We start from the raw sequence: 22,848 nt of genomic DNA, 5'->3' as shown, positions 1-22,848 counted from the left end.
CCCTCCCTTCGGAGACTGGGCCGCAGGGCAGTATTCCAACATGACAACGACCCCAAACACACCTCCAAGATGGCCACTGCCTTGCTAAAGGAGCTGAGGGTAAAGGTGATGGACTAGCCAAGCATGTCTCCAGATCTATTGAGCACCTGTGGGGATTCCTCAAACGGAGGGTGGAGGAGCGCAAGGTATCTAACATCCACCAGCTCAGTGATGTCGTCATGGAGGAGTGGAACAGGACTCCAGTGGCGACCTGAGAAGTTCTGGTGAACTTCATGCCCAAGGGGCTTAAGGCAGTGCTGGAAAATAATGGTAGCCACACAAAATATTGACACTTTGGGCCCAATTTGGACATTTTCACTTAGGGGTGTACTCACTTTTGTTGCCAACGGTTTAGACATTATTGGCTGTGTGTTGAGTTATTTTGAGGGCACAGCAAATTTACTCTGTTATACAAGCTGTGCACTCACTACTTTACATTGTAGCAAAGTGTCATTTCTTCAGTTTTGTCACATGAAAAGATATAAAATATTTACAAAAATGTGAGGGGTGTACTCACTTTTGTCAGATACTGTATATGCAAAGGCCACAGCATTCATAGTGAAGGAGGAGTATGTAAGTTCCCCCTCTGCCTCAACCACCTCCTCCAGCTTCTGTTGCCTCCTGCTGCCAAGGGAACTGCTTGATAGTATTAGGTGAGGTCAGTGGAGGAACTGTCAAGCTGTCTTGACAGCTTTTCCCTCTCTTTCTCATCCCTTCTCTCAATGTAATTATTTTTATATATATATATATATATATATATATATATATATATATATATATATATATACACACACTTTTTTTATAACCAGGCCCATGGCCCTGGTAGTCACATACAGTATTCTCTATCTTTGAGGGGTATGCGGTGCACATCAACTGTCATAGATGCTGTATACTCTGAGACTGCATGCCCCATGAAATTCTTGAGATGCAGAGTAAGTTTCTTCTGTCTCTAGAATTTTTTTTTGTTTGATGACTTTACATGATACATTATATGTTTCCTGACATGCCTCATTTGCAGGGGTGTGCAGATCTGAACATCTATGCCAACGGCCTATATTACATGCGTGGGATAAAGAGGTGTTCCATACAGGCAGTCTGTCAGGGAACCAGTACATGTGCAATGCTCATGGGCCAGTACATACACAGACTCTGGCTATTTATCTGGGTGCACAGACATGCATTTGTGCACACCAGTGCACACTGGCATGCCTCATAACATTGGCACACACCTGTGTACGTCCTTTCACCGTAATGTCATCAAGCTGCCTATTTAAAGGAGGTCCTTACATGTGATGATTGCTCATTTGTGTATGACACTGGCCTGGCTCCTGATAGCCAACTGTGTATGACCTTGGCTCCAGTTTCCAGACTATGGGGGTTATTTACGAAAGGCAAATCCACTTTGCACTGCAAGTGCACTTGGCAGTGCAGTCGCTCTAAATCTGAGGGGTAGATCTGAAATGAGGGGAAGCTCTGCTGATTTTATCATCCAATCATGTGCAAGCTAAAATGCTGTTTTTTATTTTCCTTGCATGTCCCCCTCAGATCTACGGCGACTTTACTTCCAAGTTCACTTGCAGTGCAAAGTGGATTTTCCTTTAGTAAATAACCCCCTATGCCTTTCTGCCTTCATCTTCAGAACCTGGTTGACAGATCTGTCTTCTGGACCCTGTCTGGCATTTCCACATAATCAGTGCATGGACTGTGTAACACTGCTGATCGTGAGGTGCTCTCTCATCTGCAAAAACCACCATTCCTACAGATCATCTCCACTTATTACCTGCCATTTAGGTCCCAGCACCCATGCTTCTCTGAACCTTGCACACCTGTTCCCGCTTACAGGTGTATTTTGACCAAAGCCGCAAGGGAAGCCCTCTCACCATTTCATTCTCTAAAAAGGTATGTGACAGTGTACTGTAATGTGTTTCCCCATCATTATGTGAGCTTCCCATCTAATGCTATAACAGCACTTAGGATGAGTGCTCATCAGACATTCATAGAAATCTTTCTATTTTATGAATGAATTTAAAGCTTTCTCTGATTGATTCTTGTGTAGAGGCGGGAGGATAATATCACAATTCTCACCTCTGTCAATCAGAATAAAGTTCCTACAAAAAAGTAAGCAGGGCTTAGTCAAATGTATTTTTTTATGTTAGTAGACATGAAGTCCATCTAATGCTAAAAGTAGAAAAAGATTTAAAAAGTATCATCTAATCATTTAATTTCAACATGCATATTACAACTTAAATTTTTGCTTAAAATGACTTGATTACATTACAGAGCGTAATGGGCATTTCTCTAACACACAGGTGTTGATATGCCAAAAAATAATGCTATTTTTTTTTCTGTATAAATTTTATGGCAATTTTTATACCCATTTGACTCTGGAGGTACTTTCGTTGAAGTCATCTGTCTCTTCGCATATTCTGCAAAGGTCATGCAAATCATCTGCGCAAAAGAAATGTAGAAAAAAAAGTAAATAAATAAAATTAAAACAAAATGACATTAGTTCATACATTTTTTTTGTTCCCTTTGCATCTACTAAGCACTCATTATAATGAAAATTTGAAAAATGTATCTTGTTGCTGACTGCTATTCTTGAGCTATTTACATGTATATTTCAAGTGTTGTGCGGAGGATAATGCGGCCTTGTCATTTTAAGGCATAATTGCAAAAGTGCTTATTCATTTTGTATCTAAATGCAGATGTATTGTTTTTAAATTGAGACATGAACATTGCTGTATTAGCATGCTCTGCATTTATAGCCATGGCCCATTAGTATCAATCAATCTGCACGACTCAAAAAGAATTATAGTATAAGATAAGACCAGGCCTGACACTTTTTGTTTACAAGTAAAAATGTTATTTAGCACCACCAAACATTTTATAGATAATTTTAACCAGAGTACATGGAGAATATAATTTTGTTTGTTGCAATTTTTTATATCACTTGGTATTTGCGCAGCGGTTCTTTAAACTTTTTTTGTGTGAAAAATTCACTCTTCTGGTGGTACGGGATTGCATAGGAAGGCATAGGAAACCGGCAGAAGGGTGGGGTCGACCCCTCCTGCCACTTGTAAAAGCAATCCAGCTGCTATGATTGAGTTTAAACACAGGGCATTACCCGTTTAAAGCGGGATTCCGGCCATAAAAAAAAAAAAAAAAATTTAAAGTCAGTAGCTACAAACACTGTAGCTGCTGACTTTAAATAAGTACTTACCTGTCCTGGGTGCCCGCGATGTCGGCCGCCTGAGGCCGACCCGTCCCTCTGCTCTCGGGTCCCGGCACCGCCATCCTAGGTAAGGGAAACAGGCAGTGGAGCCTTGCGGCTTCATTGCCAGTTTCCTACTGCGCACGCGCGAGCGGCGCGGCACTCTGTGAATGGCCCTGTGGTGTTCTGGGAACACACACAGTTCCCAGAAGACAACGGGGCCGCTCACCGAGGAGAAGAACACGCTGCGGAATAGGAAGAGGCAGATTAGGAAGACTGCCTAGCAACAAGCGTTTAGGTAAGTTTAAAATTTATTTTTTTCAAATTTTTAAATTTAAAAAAATTTTTTTTTTAGGATATTTGGTGAATTTTTTTTTTTCAGGGTGGCCCTCCACTTTAAAAAAAAAAACATACTGGGATGATGCCTGCCGCTCCAGGCTTTCTCCCCCAAGGTAGTAAAGGCTGAGACTTTCACACTGGGGTGCTTTTCAGGCATTTTAGCGCTAAAAACAGCACCTGTAAAGCGCCTGAAACTGGCCTCTCCAGTGTAAGAGCCAGAGTGCTTTCACACGGGGTGGTGCTCTTGCAGGACAGGAAAAAATGTCCTGCAAGCAGCATCATTGGGGCGGTGCGGGAGCAGTGTATACACCGATCCTAAACCGTCCTGCCAATGAGTTCTATGTGTCTTATGGAAGTATACAGCAGCGGCTCGGGAGCGAGCATGCACCAGTGCCCCTAGAGTAAGCGGCTAGTAAAAAAATAATAATAAAAATGCCATAAATCTTTTCCATAGTTTGTAGACGCTATAACTTTTGCACAAACCAATCAATATATGCTTATTGCGATTTTTTTTTTTTTTTTTTTTTTACAAAAAATATGTAGAAGCATATATATTGGCCTAAACTGAAATTTGTTTTTTTTTTTTTTTTTTTTTTTACATTTGGGGGATATTTATTATAGCAAAAAGTAAAAAATATTGTTTTTTTTTTTTTTAAATTGTCGCTTTTTTTGTTTATAGCGCAAAAAATAAAAACCGCAGAGGTGATCAAATACCACCAAAAGAAAGCTCTGTTTGTGGGAAAAAAAGGACGCAAATTTAGTTTGGGTACAGCATTGCATGACCGAGCAATTGTCAGTTGAAGAGACGCAGTGCCAAATTGTAAAAAGTGCTCTGGTCAGGAAGGGGGTAAAATCTTCCGGGGCTGAAGTGGTTAATTCCAGGAAGTTGAAAACACATTTTTTTTTTATTTGTTGTACTGCTGTGCAGAACTGTTGTGTTTAAAGTAAACCTTTTGTATGTGTAAATTTCAATGTAATTGTTATGAAATACAAAGTAAAGCTACAAAATGCACAGTACTTTTTGTTGAACCATTGAGCACAATCTTATAACTCTCTAAAAACCCTATTAATGTAATAAATAAATAAATATATATATATATATATTGCATGGACATATACAGTGTACATCAATTTGGTTTTTGCAAATTTCAGATATAACTTCCAAACATCTTAACATCTCTACAAAACACCTTAAAGAGGACTTCCGGCTGACCCTCCCTGTGTTTTTTTTTTTTTTTTATGACCCCACTTACCTGAAGGTGGTATCTGCACATTTTAGATACTCACCCATCCAGTGGATCCAGTGTTGTCCCACTGTGCCAGTCACAGCCGGCCACAGCTCCATCTTTTGCCGCCATGTTCAGTCTGATCTCTCGAGAGGCCCGCCGCCTCTTCCGGGTTCAGCAGGTGGGCCTCTTGATAACACGCCAATAGGCTCCGCCCCTCCCTCTTTTTTTGAATGGATGGCTAAGCCTCTCAGGGTATGTGACGTGCATATCCCGGGGGGGGGGGGGGGCACAGCTGGCAGGATGTGCGTCAATCGCTTAAGGTAGGGAGGAAGGGCTGAACCTTTTTTCTAAAGAAAAAAAAAAAAAGCTAAAAAGGTAAAACAAAAAACAAAAGCCTGATACTGCTGAAGGATGGGAGGAGGGGCTGAATAAAAGAAACTTGAGGAAGAGGGTCAAGGTCCAATTAAATATACACGTTATATTTCACACTGACAAATATTACATACCACTTTCTTAGAATTGTCTTCGCTATTTCAAAGCGACTTTCATTAACTTTACTAAGGGAATTATCAGATTCTATTTCTTTTTTTTCTATGATCAGCTCTGCAAACTAAATAAAAATTATCCATCATAATGCTAGAAAAAAAAGTTGAATCCAATTTTAAAATAACAAATTATTATTTGAATGTATAATGTATATTTATTGTTCATTTTGTGGGGTCTTTAACGTGAAATTTTAAAAATATGTTTATTTATGGTCATTTGGAGTTATTAGGAACACTGTTTTACACAGTTAAGCATGGACATGCAGTCATAATTTAAACAGTCTATTTGTAAATTAACATTGATTGTGTAGGTGGTAGATTCTTTGTAATGTGCACTCCTTTGTTAGTATGTAGTGCCTCAACTTTTTGGTGCTGATATATTATAACCAAAAAAAACTAACTACAACAATAAATGTAAAATAAAAGGATTAAGAAGTCCATCATTTTTTTTTAATTACAATTAGTTTTCTTTAGCATCCACTTATCGAGTACACTTACAATTGGTGTCCAGTGATGAATTTGATTAGCAGAGCCAATCAACATATTGTATTCCAAAATATTATCCTATAGTTACATAAACTGCAATTAATTAACACATATTGTGATTTTATAAGAAGTCATTAAATAAAAAATTCAAGGTGTTCTTTTGTCAACATTAGAAAACATTTTTTTTCTTATACCCGAAATGGATTGTATTTGCCACATTGAGGTCATTTGATGTGTCAATAATATTTTTTTTTTCGTTTGTTCCTCAGTGCGCTTGGACAATTCCTGAAGATAGGCATTTTATCTGAAATACATTGTTACTCACTGTTAATGTAAACCGTACATTAAAATATAACACTTTTCTAGGATGTTAAAAATCAAAGTTATGAGAATAAACTGTAAATATGTTGCATCACACTGCAATAAAATTCCCAATATCACAGTTAAAGTGTTACTAAACCCACAACATTAAAATCAGTCTGTATATGCAGTAAAACATGCTTGTTATACTCACTGTGGGACCTAAGGGGTTAATCCTGCGCATTGTGTGAAAGGCTGTTTGATCCTGTCTTCTCTGATTCTCCCCTTCTTCCACAGTCCCCAATCCATCTGTTGATAGAACAGAGCCTCGGGGGCACTCTGCACATGCTCAGTTTGGTGTGTATTTCTAGTTTTTTTTTTCTTGAGAGTGCATGTGATCATCACAGGGCCAATCAGCACTGTCCAGACACAGGGTCAGGGGTCATGCAGCCTCATAGGACGGTTAGAGGTGAATGAAAACTCCTCCTACAAGATTTTACCAGTGCTCAGCGGGACATTGATAGAAGTCACAAAACTGTTATATACTGCTGATGAGAAAAGGTATTTAGCAGTTTAAATTTACTAAAATAATTGCATTTCCATGTTCTGTGTACTGTGGGAGATCACAGGGCCAATCAGCACTGTCCAGACAGAGGGTCAGGGGGTCATGCAGCCTCATAGGATGGTTAGAGGAGAATGAAAACTCCTCCTACAAGATTTAACCAGTGCTTAGCGGGACATTGATAGAAGTCACAAAACTGCTATATACTGCTGATGAGAAAAGGTATTTAGCAGTTTAACCCTTTCATGACTAAGCCTATTTTTGAAATTTGGTGTTTACAAGTTAAAATCCGTATTTTTTGCTAGAAAATTACTTAGAACCCCCAAACATTATATATATTTTTTTAGAAGAGAGTCTAAAGAATAAAATGGCGATTGTTGCAATATTTTTTATCACACGGTATTTGTGCAGCGGTGTTTTAAACGCAAATTTTTGGAAAAGTGACACTTTCATGAATTTTAAAAAATCCAAACAAGTAAAGTTACCCCAATTTTTTTGTATAATGTGAAAGATGATGTTACGCCGAGTAAATAGATACCAAACATGTCACCCTTTATAATTGCACGCACTCGTGGAATGACGACGAACTACGGTACCTATGAATTTCCATAGGCGACGCTTTAAAAATTTTTTACGGTTACCAGGTTTGAGCTACAGAGGAGGTCTAGGGCTAGAATTATTGCTCTCGCTCTGACGATCGCAGCGATACCTCACATGTGTGGTTTGAACACCGTTTACATATGCGGGCGCGACTTCCGTATGCGTTTTCTTCGCTGCGCGAGCTCGCGGGGACGGGGGCGCTTTAAAAATTTTTTTTTTATTTATTTATTTATTTAATTTATTTTTGTACTTTTATAAATTGTGTTTAAAAATTTTTTTTTTTTTTTTACTTTTATTGCTGTCACAAGCAATGTAAACATCCCTTGTGACAGTAATATGTGGTGACAGGTACTCTTTATGGAGGGATGGGGGGTCTAAAAGACCCCCCATCCCTCCTTTACACTTCAAAGTATTCAGATCGCCGAAAACGGCGATTCTGAATACTGTGTACTTTTTTAAATTCGGCGCCATTGGCAGCCGAGTAAACGGGAAGTGACGTCATGACGTCGCTTCCGCGTTTACAATTAGAAGGCTGGAACGAAGCCGCTCACAGCTTCATTCCAGCCCGCCCCCAGCCGCCGGAGATTCCCGAATGGACACCGGGCCTCCCGATCGCACGGGAGGCCCGGTAACAGCGGCGGGAGGCGGCGGGAGGGGGGGGATGTCCCCTCCCGCTCCTCTGGTATAACAGCCGAGCGGCTTTTAGCCGCATCGGTTGTTATACTCGGGTAGCCGATCGCCCGCTGAAAACAACGGTACCGGGATGATGCCTGCAGCTGCGGGCATCATCCCGGTATAACCCCGGAAAGCCGAGGACGCATATGTGCGTTCGGTTGGCGGGAAGGGGTTAAATTTACTAAAATAATTGCATTTCCATGTTCTGTGTACTGTGGGAGACCAGATATAGTGAATGCAGGGTCCTGGGTTTAGTAACACTTTAACATTTTTATACAATTGTTAAAGTTGATACACTACCTCACTTGCAAGCTCCACTATGCGGTAATATTTGTAGGTCCATATCAAACATTTTATAGGGGCCAATTTTTGTCCAAAGTATGTGGCCAATTTCATTGTTCCATGCTTTTTATTATGAATAAATACTTTTAAAATAAATGTGATTTATATAAATATTATGTAACTACCTTTAATTCTTGCCATGGAACATTTGTAGTCTACATTTTCTGAAATCTTGGCTGTGTCAGCAGTGTTATTTTTGCCAGACAATGATGTGTTGCTTTCATTGTTTTCAACAATCATATCCGATGTTAACTGTAATTGTACTGTCCATGATGCGATCTCTTTCAGAATGTGGAGATATTGCAGACGTGAATATTTTCTTCAATCACCTGATGGTTTTGTCCTCTCACTCATCAGTGGTTAGTGGGTAGCTTTGTGTTCACCTTGTTAATTTTTTTTTACATGGTCTGTATGAACTTTCTTTATTTTTTATTTTTTTTTTTTTATGGCCTTCAACTGTTGCAAGTTTTCCAAAAACATTGATTATTTTAAATGGGCCTTCAAAATCGGGCTGTCATTTGTCCCCTTTTGTCTCCCTGCTTTTGATGTTGACCACTAAAACATCATCACCTTTTTAAACAATTCTCCACTATCCATTTTTCTTTTGAGTGTCTGATTTTTCGAAATTGATATTGTACAAAAAAAGTTGAAAAATCTATCATTTTATTTTTTCATAATTAGCTCCTCGTGCATTATTTCATCTTCCAACATCCCTTCGGTGACATACTCTTCACACTATGAGAAAAAAAATATACTCTGCATTAAAATGTATCCTATAATGCGTCAAATACCATTGATTTCTAAATATATGTATAAAAGAAATATAAAAAAGACTTTACATATAACATGCAATAGTTGGCTATAACAAGTTTAGAAACACTTACTCTACAAACAGTAGTCTACAGACAGTACTTAGTAGACAGTACAGTACTGTAAAATGTTCATTGTTATACTTAAAAGCAATATGTTCATTTCATGTGCAGCTCGCCATAGCTATACGATTAGATTTAAATTAACCACTTGCTACCCAGGCCAATTCTGACACTTTGCTCCTACATGTAAAAATCATATTTTTTTTTTGCTAGAAAATTACTCAGAACCCCAAACATTATATATTTTTTAGCAGAGACCCTAGGGAATAAAATGGTGGTCGTTGCAATTTTTTATCTCGCAGAGTATTTGTGCAGTCATTTTTCAAACACCTTTTTTGGGGGAAAAAAAAATGGTAAAGTTAGCCCAATTTTTTTGCATAATGTAAAAGATGATGTTATGCCGAGTAAATAGATACCCAACATGTCATGCTTTGAAATTGCGCACACTCATGGAATGGCGCAAAACTTTGGTACTTAAAAATCCCCAAAGGTGACGCTTTAAAATTTTTTACAGGTTACCTGTTTAGAGTTACAGAGGAGGTCTAGCGCCAGAATTATTGCTCTCGCTCTTGTTCACGGCAATACCTCACATATGTGGTTTAAATGTTGTTTACATATGTGGGCACAACCTACGCTTTAAAAAAATTTTTAGTTTTTTTATTGTTTATTTTACTTTTATTTTTCTATTTTGACACTTATTAAAATTTTTATTATTATTATTATTATTATTAATACAGGATTTTTATAGCGTCAACAGTTTGCACAGTGCTTTACAACATGAGGGCAGACAGTACACTTACAATACAAATCAATACAGGAGGGATCAGAGGGCCCTGCTCGTTACAGCTTACAATCTAGAAGGGAGGGTCAAGTGGAACAAAAGTGAATAACTGTGGGGGGTGAGCTGATGGAGAAAATTAAAATACAGTTGTTAGGTGTGGGTAGGGTAGGCTTCTCCGAAGAGAAGGGTTTTCAGGGATCGTCTAAAAGCTAATAGAGTAAGAGATAAGCGGACAGATTGGGGTAAGGCAATCCATAGGATTGGAGAGGCTTTGGAAAAGTCCTGGAGGTGACAAGGGAGCTCGAGAGCAGAAGGTCTTGAGAGGAATGAAGGGAACGAGTAGGTTGGTATTTAGAGACTAGGTTAGTGATATAGCTGGGGGATAAATTGTGGATGGCTTTGTAAGTAGTTGTTAGTATTTTGAATTTAATTTGTTGGATGAGTGGAAGCCAGTGGAGGGATTGACAGAGAGGGGTAGCAGACACAGAGTGATTGGTAAGGTTGACGAGTCTGGCAGCAGCATTCATGATGGATTGAAGAGGTAATAGACTATGTAGAGGTAAGCCAATGAGAAGGGAGTTGCAGTAGTCAAGGTGAGAGATGGCCAGGGAGTGAATTAGGAACTTTGTTGTGTCATTGGTTAGAAAGGGGTGTATTTTTGAGATGTTGTGGAGGTTGAGGCGTCAAGATTGGACAGTAATTGGATGTAGTGCTTAAACGAGAGTTCAGAGTCCATGACTACACCTAAAACCTTGGCACGCAGGGATGGGCTTATAGTTGTGCCATCAATTTTGACAGAGAGATCAGGGGAAGGGAAAGGGGCATATGGGGGAGGAAAAATTATAAGTTCGGTTTTGGATAGATTGAGTTTGAGGAAGTGGTGTGACATTCAGACTGATATATTTGATAGTAAATTAGTGATACGTGAAGAGACAGAGGGAGTGAACTGAGGGGTAGAGAAATAGATTTAGGTGTCATCAGCGTAGAGATGGCATTGGAAGCCATGGGAGGCTATCAGCTGACCCAGGGAGGAGGTGTAGATTGAAAATAGGAGAAGTCAAGAACAGAACCTTGGGGGACCCCAACAGAGAAAGGTAGAGAAGAGGAGACAGTAGAGTTATAAGAAACGCTAAAGGTGGGGTTGGATAAGTAGGAGGAGAACCAGTGAAGAGTACAGTCACAGAGACCAAAGGCGTGAAGTTTTTTGAGGAGGAGGGGGTGGTCAACCGTATCAGAGGCAGCAGAGAGGTCCAGGAGTAGGAGTACAGAATAGTGTCGATTGGTTTTGGCCGTTAGTAGATCGTATGTTAGTTTTAGGAGAGCAGTTTCTGTGGAGTGTTGAGGAGGAAATCCAGACTGAAAGGGATCAAGAGGGCTATTATCAGCAAGATGGACGCTCAGTTGGTTGTAGACCAGGAGTTTGAATAAGAAGAGGAGCAGGGAGATGGGGCGTAGGTTGTTAAGATTGGATGGGTCCAATCTTTTATTCCTATTACAAGGCATGTAATGGCTGCTGTCATTGGAGCAATCTGCTCTGCATCGTCGGTAAGAGCCCGGGGGGGGGGGGGTGTTTGTTTGCTGTCAATAGACGCACACATTCTGGCTCGAGATCAAAATCACACAAATGCCCCCTTAGCAAGCGGCTTGCTATGAGGGCGCTCAGAGGGGAGGGGAGAATCAGGACCCCAGAAGAGAGGATTGTTGATGCTCTTTGAAAACTATTACTCACAGTAGGTAAAGTAGGACCTTTTTATTATTTAAAAATCAAATTTCTACTTTTACAATCACTTTCATGTAAAACACACACCCCTAGCTGTTCTCTTACCCTGATCCCTAAACAACTGAATGAACCCCTTCACCGATCCAGCATTCCCCCTGCTGTAGAATAGCGCTTCTCTCTCTCTATTGTTATTAGAGAATGGCTGCTGTACTGATAAATCACAGTGTGGGTGTCTATGGATGCACATAGGCCAGAACAGAAGCACGGCCACCAAACTGGCACATTGCTTTGTAAGGGGGAAGAGGGAGCAGACAGGTCCAGCGAGGGATTACCAAAGAGTTGTAAAGTGACCTTTCTGTGCAAAATTCTTGCACAGAAACAGTTAGTATAACATCTTTTATTACACAAAAAAATAATAGCTTTAATGTCTTCTTAAAGTCCTATTATTACAGGAATACACAATATAAATAGATACATTCTATATCAATCTCACCATTGTAATTCAGAATGCCCCAAAAATATAAAGCTTAGAACATTCTAACATAAATATGTTTTAAGCTCAAAAACTAAACTAGTAATTACTGTAGATGATGCCTATGTCCTTTTAAATATTAATATATTTATTTAAAATTGTTAATTTTGCTACATTGTTCAAAATTGTGCGTGCCTTAAATTATTTTCCAGTTCTCATAATTAACAAAAAAAAAAAAAAACGAAAAAAAAACCCAAAAACAATTGAATATTCAAATTTTAATATAACATTGATTAACACGCAAAAAATATTGTTGATGCATCCATGTCCTATCTATGTCATCTTAACAAAACATCGGATTCACCAAAAAAAGAATTCTTACCTTGGAATGGTGTGATTCATGTTTTCCACAAGACCATTTCCAGATGGTAGGGTGCTGCAAACTTTCTTTCAATTCCAAAAAAGGACATAGTTCGCTATTTAACTATACTAAAACTAAATAATGAAATTAGAACAGAGCTAATGAAAAAGTTAGAATAAATTCTTTTAAATGTTATTATACAGAGTTGGTAAGTAAAAAAGAGCAAGAAGAAAGGGAAAGGTAGAGGGAAAAAGTGAGAGACAGAGAAAACAAAGAAGGAATTCTTTAATTAATTAACCACTTTAGCCCCGAAAGGATTTACTCCTTTCCTGACCAGGCCATTTTTTGCGATACAGCACTGCGTCACTTTAACTGACAATTGTGCGGTCGTGCGACGTTGTACCCAAATAAAATTGATGTCCTTTTTTTTCCCCACAAATAGGGTGTTGTATTGGTGGTATTTGAACACGCGGTTTTTATTTTTTGCTCTATAAACAAAAAAAAGGTGCTGATCAAGAGAACATTTGATCACAGGCTGGTTGTACAAAAGTTGATCGGTAGATCGACTAGTGTACAAGCAGCCTACCCATACATTCATGTAAATTAGTCCAGTCCCTGCGGAACTGAGAAAATGTTGATTAATCTATTGGCAGGTTTACAACATCAATAGCGGTTTTAAAAAGCTGATGGCAGACACAACAACATCATGCAGATCACATACCCTGCCCTATCTTGTAATAAACACATATAAGATCCAAAGCTGTTGCATAATTGACACTTGTGTTTGATCTCATTTTATTGGAGCACCACCGCAAACATAAGTGACAAATACTGTTTTGGTGGAACACAGCCACCATAGGGCGAGTATAACTTGTCTAGTCCGGGTGATTTGTTGTGAACAATTTATTTATTTTAACCACTTCAGCCCCGGAAGATTTGGCTGCTGAATGACCAGGCCATTTTTTGCGATTCGGCACTGCGGTGTTTAACTGACAATTGTGCGGTCGTGCGACGTTGCACCCAAACAAAATTGACCTCCTTTTTTTCCCACAAATAGAGCTTTCTTTTGGTGGTATTTGATCACCTCTGCGGTTTGTAATTTTTGCGCTATAAACAAAAAAAGAGTGACAATTTTGAAAAAAAAAAAAACAATATTTTGTACTTTTTGCTATAATAAATATCCCCATTTTTTTTTAAAAAAGCAACAAATTTTTTTTCTTAGTTTAGGCCGATATGTATTCTTCTACATATTTTTGGTAAATAAAAAAAAAAAAAAAAAAAAATCGCAATAAGCATTGATTGGTTTGCGCAAAAGTTGTAGCGTCTACAAAAAAGGGAACAGATTTATAGCATTTTTTTAATTTTTTTTTTACTAGTAATGGTGGCGATCTGAGATTTTTATCGTGGCTGCGACATTATGGCGGACAAATCGGACACTTTTGACACATTTTTGGGACCACTGGCATTTATACAGCGATCAGTGCTATAAAAATGCACTGATTACTGTAAAAATGTCACTGGCAGGGAAGGGGTTAACACTAGGAGGGCGATCAAGGGGTTAAATCTGTTCCCTAGTGTGTGTTCTAACTGAAGGGGGGAGGGGACTGTCTAGGGGAGATGACAGATCGCTGTCCATACTTTTTATGAACACAGGATCAGTCTTTTCTCCCCTCAGAGAACCGGGATCTGTGTGTTTACACACAGTTTCTGGTTCTCACTGTGTCACAAGCGATCGCGGGAGCCCAGCGGTCATCGCACCCGCCGGTCACTCGCATCGGCTCGGGGGGCAAGCAGCGGGCACGTGCCGCTGGAGGCCACAGGGCGAAGCGACATAACATAACGCAGTTTCGCCCAGCCGTGCCATTCTGCCGCAGTAAAAATGCGGCGGCTGGTCGGCAAGTGGTTAAAATATATTTTCTTGTTGCTAATGCTTAAAGGGGTTGTAAACCCTCATGTTTTTTCACTTTAATGCATCTTCTGCATTAAGGTGAAAAAACACCTGGCAGTCACCGGCCCCCCAAGCCCCCCTTTTTACTTTCCTGAGCCCCTTCATCTCCTTGGCGGGGACACGCTGTCCCTCTCTCCAAGGGGGCCCGGCTCTTGATTGGATAGATTGATAGCAGCGCAGCCATTGGTTCCCACTGCTGTCAATCAAATCCAATGGCGCGGGTGCCGGGAACGGGGCCGAGTCCAGCATTTGTAACCCTCTCGGGAGAGCGCTTCTCCTAGGGGGTTATCTGATGCAGTGAGGAGCCGCAAGAGCCGCAGAACCCCAGAAGAACAGGTGCGGGGCCACTCTGTGTGCAGTGGAGGTAAGTATATGTTTGTCATTTTTAAAAAATAAAAAACAATCCTTTACAATCACTTTAAGTCACTATTACGTAGACTTTTTTCCCCCCAAATGTGTAAAATTTACCATTAGGGCTATAATAACATGATATTATTGACATATATACTGTACACGTTATATGCTTAACAATGCATTATGTGTATGCATTAAAGCCCAAATGCAGGCAAAATTCATTTTTCCCCATGCAGTGGGGCTGAGGACACTGCACATGTTGACTACTCATTTTGTCTAGAGGTGAGGATAAAGCTTATACTCGGCCAATCCAGATGCACGGTCACCTAAAAAAACATATGTACAGTAGATTATAGGATCAGAAAGATATTAGGCACCCTTACCTTCATTGGCTTGTATTCTGTTTGCTTTTTTAAAAATTGCAGGATTTTTTTTGTGAATCCTCACATTCCGTATCCTTGTAAAATAAATATTTATAGGATATTTAAAAGATATATAAAAAAATTAAATAATATTGGGACATACTAAAATACATGATGGGATGATTGGATTATTGGCTGCAATACTAATTAGATGTCAGTATATTTTATACACAAATATATGGTAATGACTATGTTGCTGTTCACCTGCTGAGAGATAGATAGATAGATAGATAGATACTATCTATAAAAAAAAAGTCCAAGAGGTTGCTGCACTTAAAAATTTCTTTGCTTTATTTCACAATATCTTCAGAAGAGATTTACAAAGCAAGTATATGAGTAGATTCATCCATCCATATCTGAATCTACTCATGTCTGAAACTGTGTAGGCATTTCTTGCCTGTGATATTGCTTGAAAGGATTATACTTGCTTTGTAAATCTCTCCTGAAGATATTGTGAAATAAAGCAAAGAAGTTTTTAAGTGCAGCAACCTCTTGGACTTTTTTTCTATATACAAGGTCGGTGGGAAGACCTGATTGCTGGCACTAAACTGTAAGCAGAGTGCGGTTCTCCTCAACAAGTGAATATATATATATATATTTATATTATATATATATATATATATATATATATATATACACACACACACATACATACACACACACACACACACACACACACAGGCAAAAAAGTATTTAGTCAGCCACCAATTGTGCAAGTTCTCTCACTTAAAAAGATGAGAGAGGCCTGTAATTGTCATCATAGGTATACCTCAACTATGAGAGACAAAATGTGGAAACAAATCCAGACAAATGCAGCCATGTTATGGATGCATTTCTTTGTGTATATGTGACTCAAACATGGTTTTTATGTTTTATTAAACAATCTCATTTTCTACCAATACATTCATTTTGTCATCATGAGCTTCATTTAAAGTCCCACCCCTTTGTCTCCTTGCTTCCTCCTATCACAATTGTGCTTTCTATTTCTGATAAGAATATGGGTATAATTATTTATCACTATGGGGATTATGGGTGTAATATCATAGATAAACATACCTAGGAACATATTTAACCTATTTCCGATAAGAATATGGTTATAAATATTGTTCTTTATGGGGATTATGGTTGGATTATCATAGATACACATCCTACGTAATGCATTTGACCTGTTTCTAAAAAGAATATGGGTAGAATTATTGTTCTTTATGGGTGGAATATCATGTTTACACCTAACAAGGAACATATTTAACCTATTTCTGATAAGAATATGGGTATAATTATTTGTTACTATGGGAATTATGGGTGAAATATAGTTAAACATACCTAGGAATGTATTTAACCTATTTCTGCTAAGAATATGAATAGCATTATCTTTGTACATGGGGAATATGGGTGGAACATCATAGATAAACATATCTAGGAACATAGTTAACTTATTTCTTTTTTTTAAAGATTTTATTCAGATTTTTTATTTTTTCCAAATAAAGAATGTATAAATAATGAAATTCATTGAATAGTACAGCAAGGGTACAAGATCTAATAGTTTATACAATGATATAGTAAACACTAAAATAAATAAATGTTTTCAAAATTTGCAAGTAAAATAATATACCGTAACATGTAAATCTGATATATTTTATATAAGATATAAGTTTTCAAACTCTGTTAAAGAAAAGTACCCTTAAATGTACATGAATTCTAATAAGCTTTTGTAAACATATGAGGATGAGTTTGTCATCCTAATATTATAAGTGAATATTACAATAGGTCCAACAGAAAAAAGACAAGAAAAAAAAAAAAAAGGTATCCTGTGCCGACTTTTCTATTTTTGAAGTAATTTCAAGTGGAAACAATTCTAGAACCATCAATTTGATATTTAGTCCATGGATCCCAGTATTTCTCAAATAATTGAACCTTATCATTTATTTTTGGCTGAAAGATATTTAACCTATTTCTGACAGGAATATGTGGATTCACAGAAACATACGGTAGTTAAGCTATTAATTATAAGAATATGGGTATAATTATTTTTCTACAAGGGGATTATGGGTGGAATATCATGATTATACATACCAAGGAACACGTTTGACCAGTTTCTGATGTGAATGTAGAAATAATTATTTTTTTATACATAGGAATTATGGGGGAAATATTATTCCCAAGGGACATATTTAACCAGTTTCTAATAATATGGGTATAATTAATTTTCTTCATGGGGATTATGGGTGGAATATCATGATTACACATACTAAACATTTTTAACCTGTTTCTGATAAGAATATGGGTTTAATTATTGTTTTACATTGGGAATTTTGGTGGAACATCATAGTTACACTTGAAAAGGTACACATTTGACCTTTCTTTATACATTTTTCTATTATCTGGAATAAATATGCTATTGCTGCTCTATATTCCCTCTCCTTTCCTTTTTGGATTGAGTATTGCTACCAGGAATATACAGAAACTTGATGGGTCCCTTGCTAAACTGTGTTAACGGAGCAGTTACTGGTCTTGAAAATATGAGTGAGCAGTTTAATCACCCACATTATGGACCATTATGTTTTCTTGATACATTGCACTGTGATGTTTTCATATTTTGTTTCCCATGCATAAATTGGCTATTGAGCCCATCACTCATAAGGAGGATTGTTTCTCATCTCACCGTCCAGGACAGCGATACATGAGAGATGATAGGCTCCTCCCTACAGGAAACACAATCTGTTCACAGCTGTTAAAAGGCCCCACCTTCCCCCTTGTCCTTCAGTATTGGTTGTGCTTTTCAGAGAAACGTTTGTTTCTCTGACCAGAAGACTGTCGGGTGGTACCCCTGTGAGCCAGGTTTAGGAATGCTGGTGAGGGCCACACTAACCTGCCACCTTAGAGCTTCTCAAAAGGTCATCAATGGTTTTGTGCAGGCGGTCCGGGTGTAGCTAAGATCCCCTGCCACTCAGCTCTCCTCCTGTCTTTCCCTGTGTGCAGCGGGTGCCATTTTGCCGGAGTTCAGAGTATGTAAGAAACCAGGGGAGTACCTAGCGCACACCAAACCTTGATCTGAAACCAGAACTTCTGGTCTGGACAGGACAGGAAAGGGGCAGATCATGCCCAACGCGACCCAGGAAGTGAGGATAAGTGTGGAGGCGACGCCGGACCCGCGCAACTGTGGAGGCTGAGAGATTCCTGTTCCTACAGGACTCAGCGAGCTGCAAGGAGAAAAAGTCTGCCAAATCCCACCTCCATGGAGGAGGATGGAAAGGCAGCACAGATGGCTGCAGGCAAGAGCAAGCCAGGACCCGGTAAGATCTTTTCTTACCTACTATGGGCAGTGACAACAAGTTAGCCTCTATTTGTTCCTGGAAAAGCCCCCATGCTCTCACCTTTGGGGAAGGGGCCTGCAGCCATGTTAGGGGGGCAAGAAGAGTGACCTATGATTGTTTCCTCTTTTTTTGTAGATTCCCCAAGTGGAGCTCAGGAGGTCTCTGACAAACCACCCTCTACATTCCCTAGCACTAGCTCCACTAAGAAGTGCGGTAATTGTGGGGAAAGATTGTCTAAATCCCAACCAAGCCATTTTGCCATCGATGTATTAGAAGGTTGGCAGGGAAAGAGACCTCAGGCTTAATGAAAGATTTTCTTAAATTAAAGATTTTCTTAAATTGAACTGTGTAACTGTGGGGCTTTTGCATAAAAGGTTTGGTCACCATTTTCTTGTGGTGAGATGGCATACCGTACCTCAGCATTCTCCTCCATTTGTATGACTGTTGCGCATTTGCAGGATTCAACTTCTGTATTCTCCTCTGTGAATTTTTTGTTGTCATTTTGGTTGTGATGAGTTTGCATGACTTGCCATCTGGGTGTCTGGTGCTGCCTTAGTTTGTCATAATCTTGTTTTCTAGCCTTTTTACGTCCTGATTTTCCTTCCGACGTGCTCGTTTCCTCAGAGAAGAAAGATTGTAGGTAAAGTTATCTGGGATGAATAATCCAGATGACTTTTGGATTGCAATTAAATGATCACGAAATCCAGGGCTTCTGCAGGAACATGTTGGCTTTGGTGACAAGCACACTGAATGTATCTAATTTTAAATAGACTTTTAACAACAAACGCCTGCAGTTGTCCATTTAGAAAAAACAAATTGTTTTCAATGCACATATTTGAAATTGCTGTCCTTGTCATTCTGTCAACAGATACTTTTTTTAGGGCTACAAACTATTATGGGATTTTCTGATTTCACCTTCTCAACAATTTTCTGGTATAATGGGAAGTGTGTGTACTCATTCGGGGTTTTCTGCAACTTCTTAAATGTTGGTTTTCAATGTAAATATCCCAAGGCTATAGGAAGCCCTTTGGAATTCATAATGGTAAAACAGCTGTAAATGGAGTGAACACAGTAGAAGGCTGTCCAAAGACAAATTCTTTCCACTCTGTAGAATTTTTCAGTATTTACAACTTCTTTGTATAGAACCTGCTTTAAAATTTGAATGTGTTCATGCTAATTATTTTCAAAATATTCAGAAAATTAGTATGACCACAATATTCTGAACTCTTCATATTTGTTCTTCTATTCTAAAACTTTCAGAATTTTTAAGCTGTTCCACATGATCCTTCAATACCTTTTTATATCATCTTTTTTTCCTCCAGCAGATTTTACCAAAGACTCTACATTAGGGGTCTCAAACGCAAACCACCTGAGGGCCACTGGACAAGTTTTCATATCCCATGGGGGCCGCATGCAAACTTTCAAACTATCACAGGAGCTGGTCTAGGAGGCGGGACTTTGTTACAGTGCCGCCAAACAATTCAGACCCAAGCCCAAGAAAGCTCTATTTGTGGGGAAAAAAGGACGTCAATTTTGTTTGGGTACAACGTCGTAATTGTCGTTTAAAGTGCGACAGTGCTGAAAACTAAAAATTGGTCTGGGAATGAAAGGGGGTGAAAATGCCCTGTATTGAACCGGTTAAAATCCCTGCTCTACATCTTTCAAAATGTGATTTTCACATAAAACCATGGAAATAGATGGTGCCACTTTCTTTACAGCATTAAGAATTCCTTTTTCACGGTCAGTCACAAATGGAATATTTTAAATGTCCTTTAGATGTAAGCAAGTTCTCCAATGAAAAAATAAAAAACAGGTGGTGCAGCACTCAAATGAAAGCAACAATGAAAGTCCATAAAGAATTCAATCAATCCGAACATTCATATGTGATGTGACTTCATGCTGACATCTCAGTGACTTTCTGTGATCCTTCCACCAATGTAAAGGATGGCCTCTCACCTTATGGCAGGGACCCTTTGATTATAGAGGGGTCAGAAGTGCTTTCCCTTACGGGTCATATGAGGATGGTGCACGGCAGATCCAGATCAGTCAAACAGCAGGACAAGGGCAAGCATATGGCAGCATATGATGCTCTCCCAGCATTGTACAGTTTATATGAAACAGAAAGAGTACAACATAGTGCTCTCCATAAAGTACAATTTATTAAATAAAATAACCAATGTAGCACTTACAAACAAGGCACTTATTCAGTGCCAGATATTGAAGCATATAGCGTGTTTGGGAAAAGAGATGCGTGATGGCCGTGGGTGACGTCACGACGCTTCCTTCTTCCGAACGCGTTGCGTCCCAATGGGCGGGGACTTCATCAGCGGATACGGAAGCAACGTGAGCACTCGCGTCTTATACTAGTAATGTTACCATGGCGACTCTCATCAAGCCACGTAAGAGAAAGGGCGGAGATCACTATGCAGGGATAAAATCCTGGAAGCGTCCCCACTCATAACAAACAGACCAACGGAAACAGGTAAAAATGTAATGGTATGAATTAAAAACTAACATGACATTAACAAAACCACCGTAGTGGCAAAAGGACTGCTGGTAAGTGCATAACCAGAGGAAAATATCCAAGGGCACATAAATATTACCAAAAAATATAAAAATATATGTCTACATATTATAAATTAATAGAAAGTAAAATGTATATAAAATATATATATATGAGGAAAAAAGTCATCCGCGACCATCTATTGCATCAACAACACACCATAATAAAAAAATCAACGATCAGTGATAAAACAATTAATATCAAAATCAACATTTAATCCATCAGGGCAAAGAACACGGGTTTCATGTATCCAATAAGATTCCCTTTTGCTCAACTGTCGTATAAAATTACCCCCTCTCCAATGTTTAGTGACCCTCTCAATACCCCAAAATTTTACACTCTTGGGGTTCTGTTGGTGGAATAATTTAAAATGTTTAGATACGTTGTGGGTCTTGAGACCCTTTTTAATATTATTAACGTGTTCCGCCAACTTAACGTGCAGGGGTCTGGAGGTTCTGCCAATATATTGGAGCCCGCAGTCGCACTCCAACATATAGACAACCCCAACAGTATCACAAATAATCATTTGCTTGATGTCATATTCTCTATTGGTGGCTGATGCTAAGAACTTTTTCCTTTTTGATGTTTCCTTTAGAATGCTTGCATGGGATACACCGTCCACAGGCATACAATGAACAGTTCATGGTATTTTTGAAATTTTCTTTCATAATTCATAAATGCTACTGGAAAAATTGGGTTAATTTCCAGAATTGTATTTCTCATGACAAAAGTTGACATGTAGAAATCACAGAGATTAAAGGTGGTATCGTAGGCAAACATTTATTCTGTTTTGGAGTCTTGTAAGGCAGTTTTTGTCAAATCTTTTCCCAAATCCAATAACTCTTTTGACCAAGCAAACACCACAAGGTCAGGATAAATAGTGACATGCCTTACAAAATCTATTTGTTCTGATAGCTGTAGTGTACTGTATATTTCGTCTTTACCAATTTGTTGTCTGATACTTTCTGAATAGTGGATAATTTGTACTTGTTTTAAATTTCTTGGGCAAGTTGCTGCTGCTCTTCAATTATCTCCTCCTTCATTTCTTGGAACATTGGAGTACTGTTTTCTGCATTCTGTTAATAGTGATGGGGTGGATGGTATAAAAGAACGGTTGGATTTTGCATTTCCATGTGGGATTGGATAATGGACAGAATGATCACCAAGATGTATAATTTTGATATATTTGTTTGGCCCAGATGTGTATTGCCATACCTGAAGAAAATAGACAAAATATCACTACCTCCATAAAAATATATTGAAAAACATATATTAACAATGAAGTTCAATTATGTAGTATATAAGACCATTGCTTTGAGCATGGGTAGGCAACCTCGGCCCTCCAGCTGTTTTGAAACTACAAGTGCCATGAGACATTGCAGGACCCTGACAATCACAGGCATGACTCCTAGAGGCAGAGGCATGATGGGATTTGTAATCAAATAAAGGGGAACTGCTGCGCCAACTCAGATGAAGACAGCAGCCAACACTAACAATAAGACTAATTGTAGAGGTCGACCGATATGGGTTTTTCTCTGGCCGATGCCGATATTTAGAAAAATCGGTGGCCAATGGCCGATATGTGATGCCGATTTTTTTGGGCCGATATATTAGGCCGATTTTTTTTTTTTTTCCCTTCACCTCATAAAATCTAACAGTTAGACCCCTTTCACACTGGGGCGTTTTTCAGGCGCTTTTGGGCTAAAAATAGCG

At 38.8% G+C, this 22,848-nt stretch overlaps 1 long non-coding RNA gene across 1 annotated transcript in view; it reads right to left on the bottom strand.

Annotated features, from left to right (window-relative positions):
* Positions 1-8,055: 8,055 nt before the first annotated feature.
* Positions 8,056-22,848, bottom strand: part of LOC141117016 (uncharacterized) — a 29,657-nt gene continuing 14,864 nt past the window's right edge. Inside the window, exons 2-4 of the long non-coding RNA XR_012237083.1 lie at positions 18,988-22,350; positions 15,220-15,293; positions 8,056-9,063 (exon numbers count right to left, since the gene is read on the bottom strand). This is a non-coding gene — a long non-coding RNA (uncharacterized lncRNA). The remainder of the gene's footprint in view (positions 9,064-15,219; positions 15,294-18,987; positions 22,351-22,848) is intronic.

The sequence above is a fragment of the Aquarana catesbeiana genome, linkage group LG01 (genome assembly GCF_042186555.1).
Source record: "Aquarana catesbeiana isolate 2022-GZ linkage group LG01, ASM4218655v1, whole genome shotgun sequence".
Lineage (NCBI taxonomy): Eukaryota > Metazoa > Chordata > Amphibia > Anura > Ranidae > Aquarana > Aquarana catesbeiana.
This window is presented reverse-complemented; position numbering and strand designations above follow the sequence as displayed.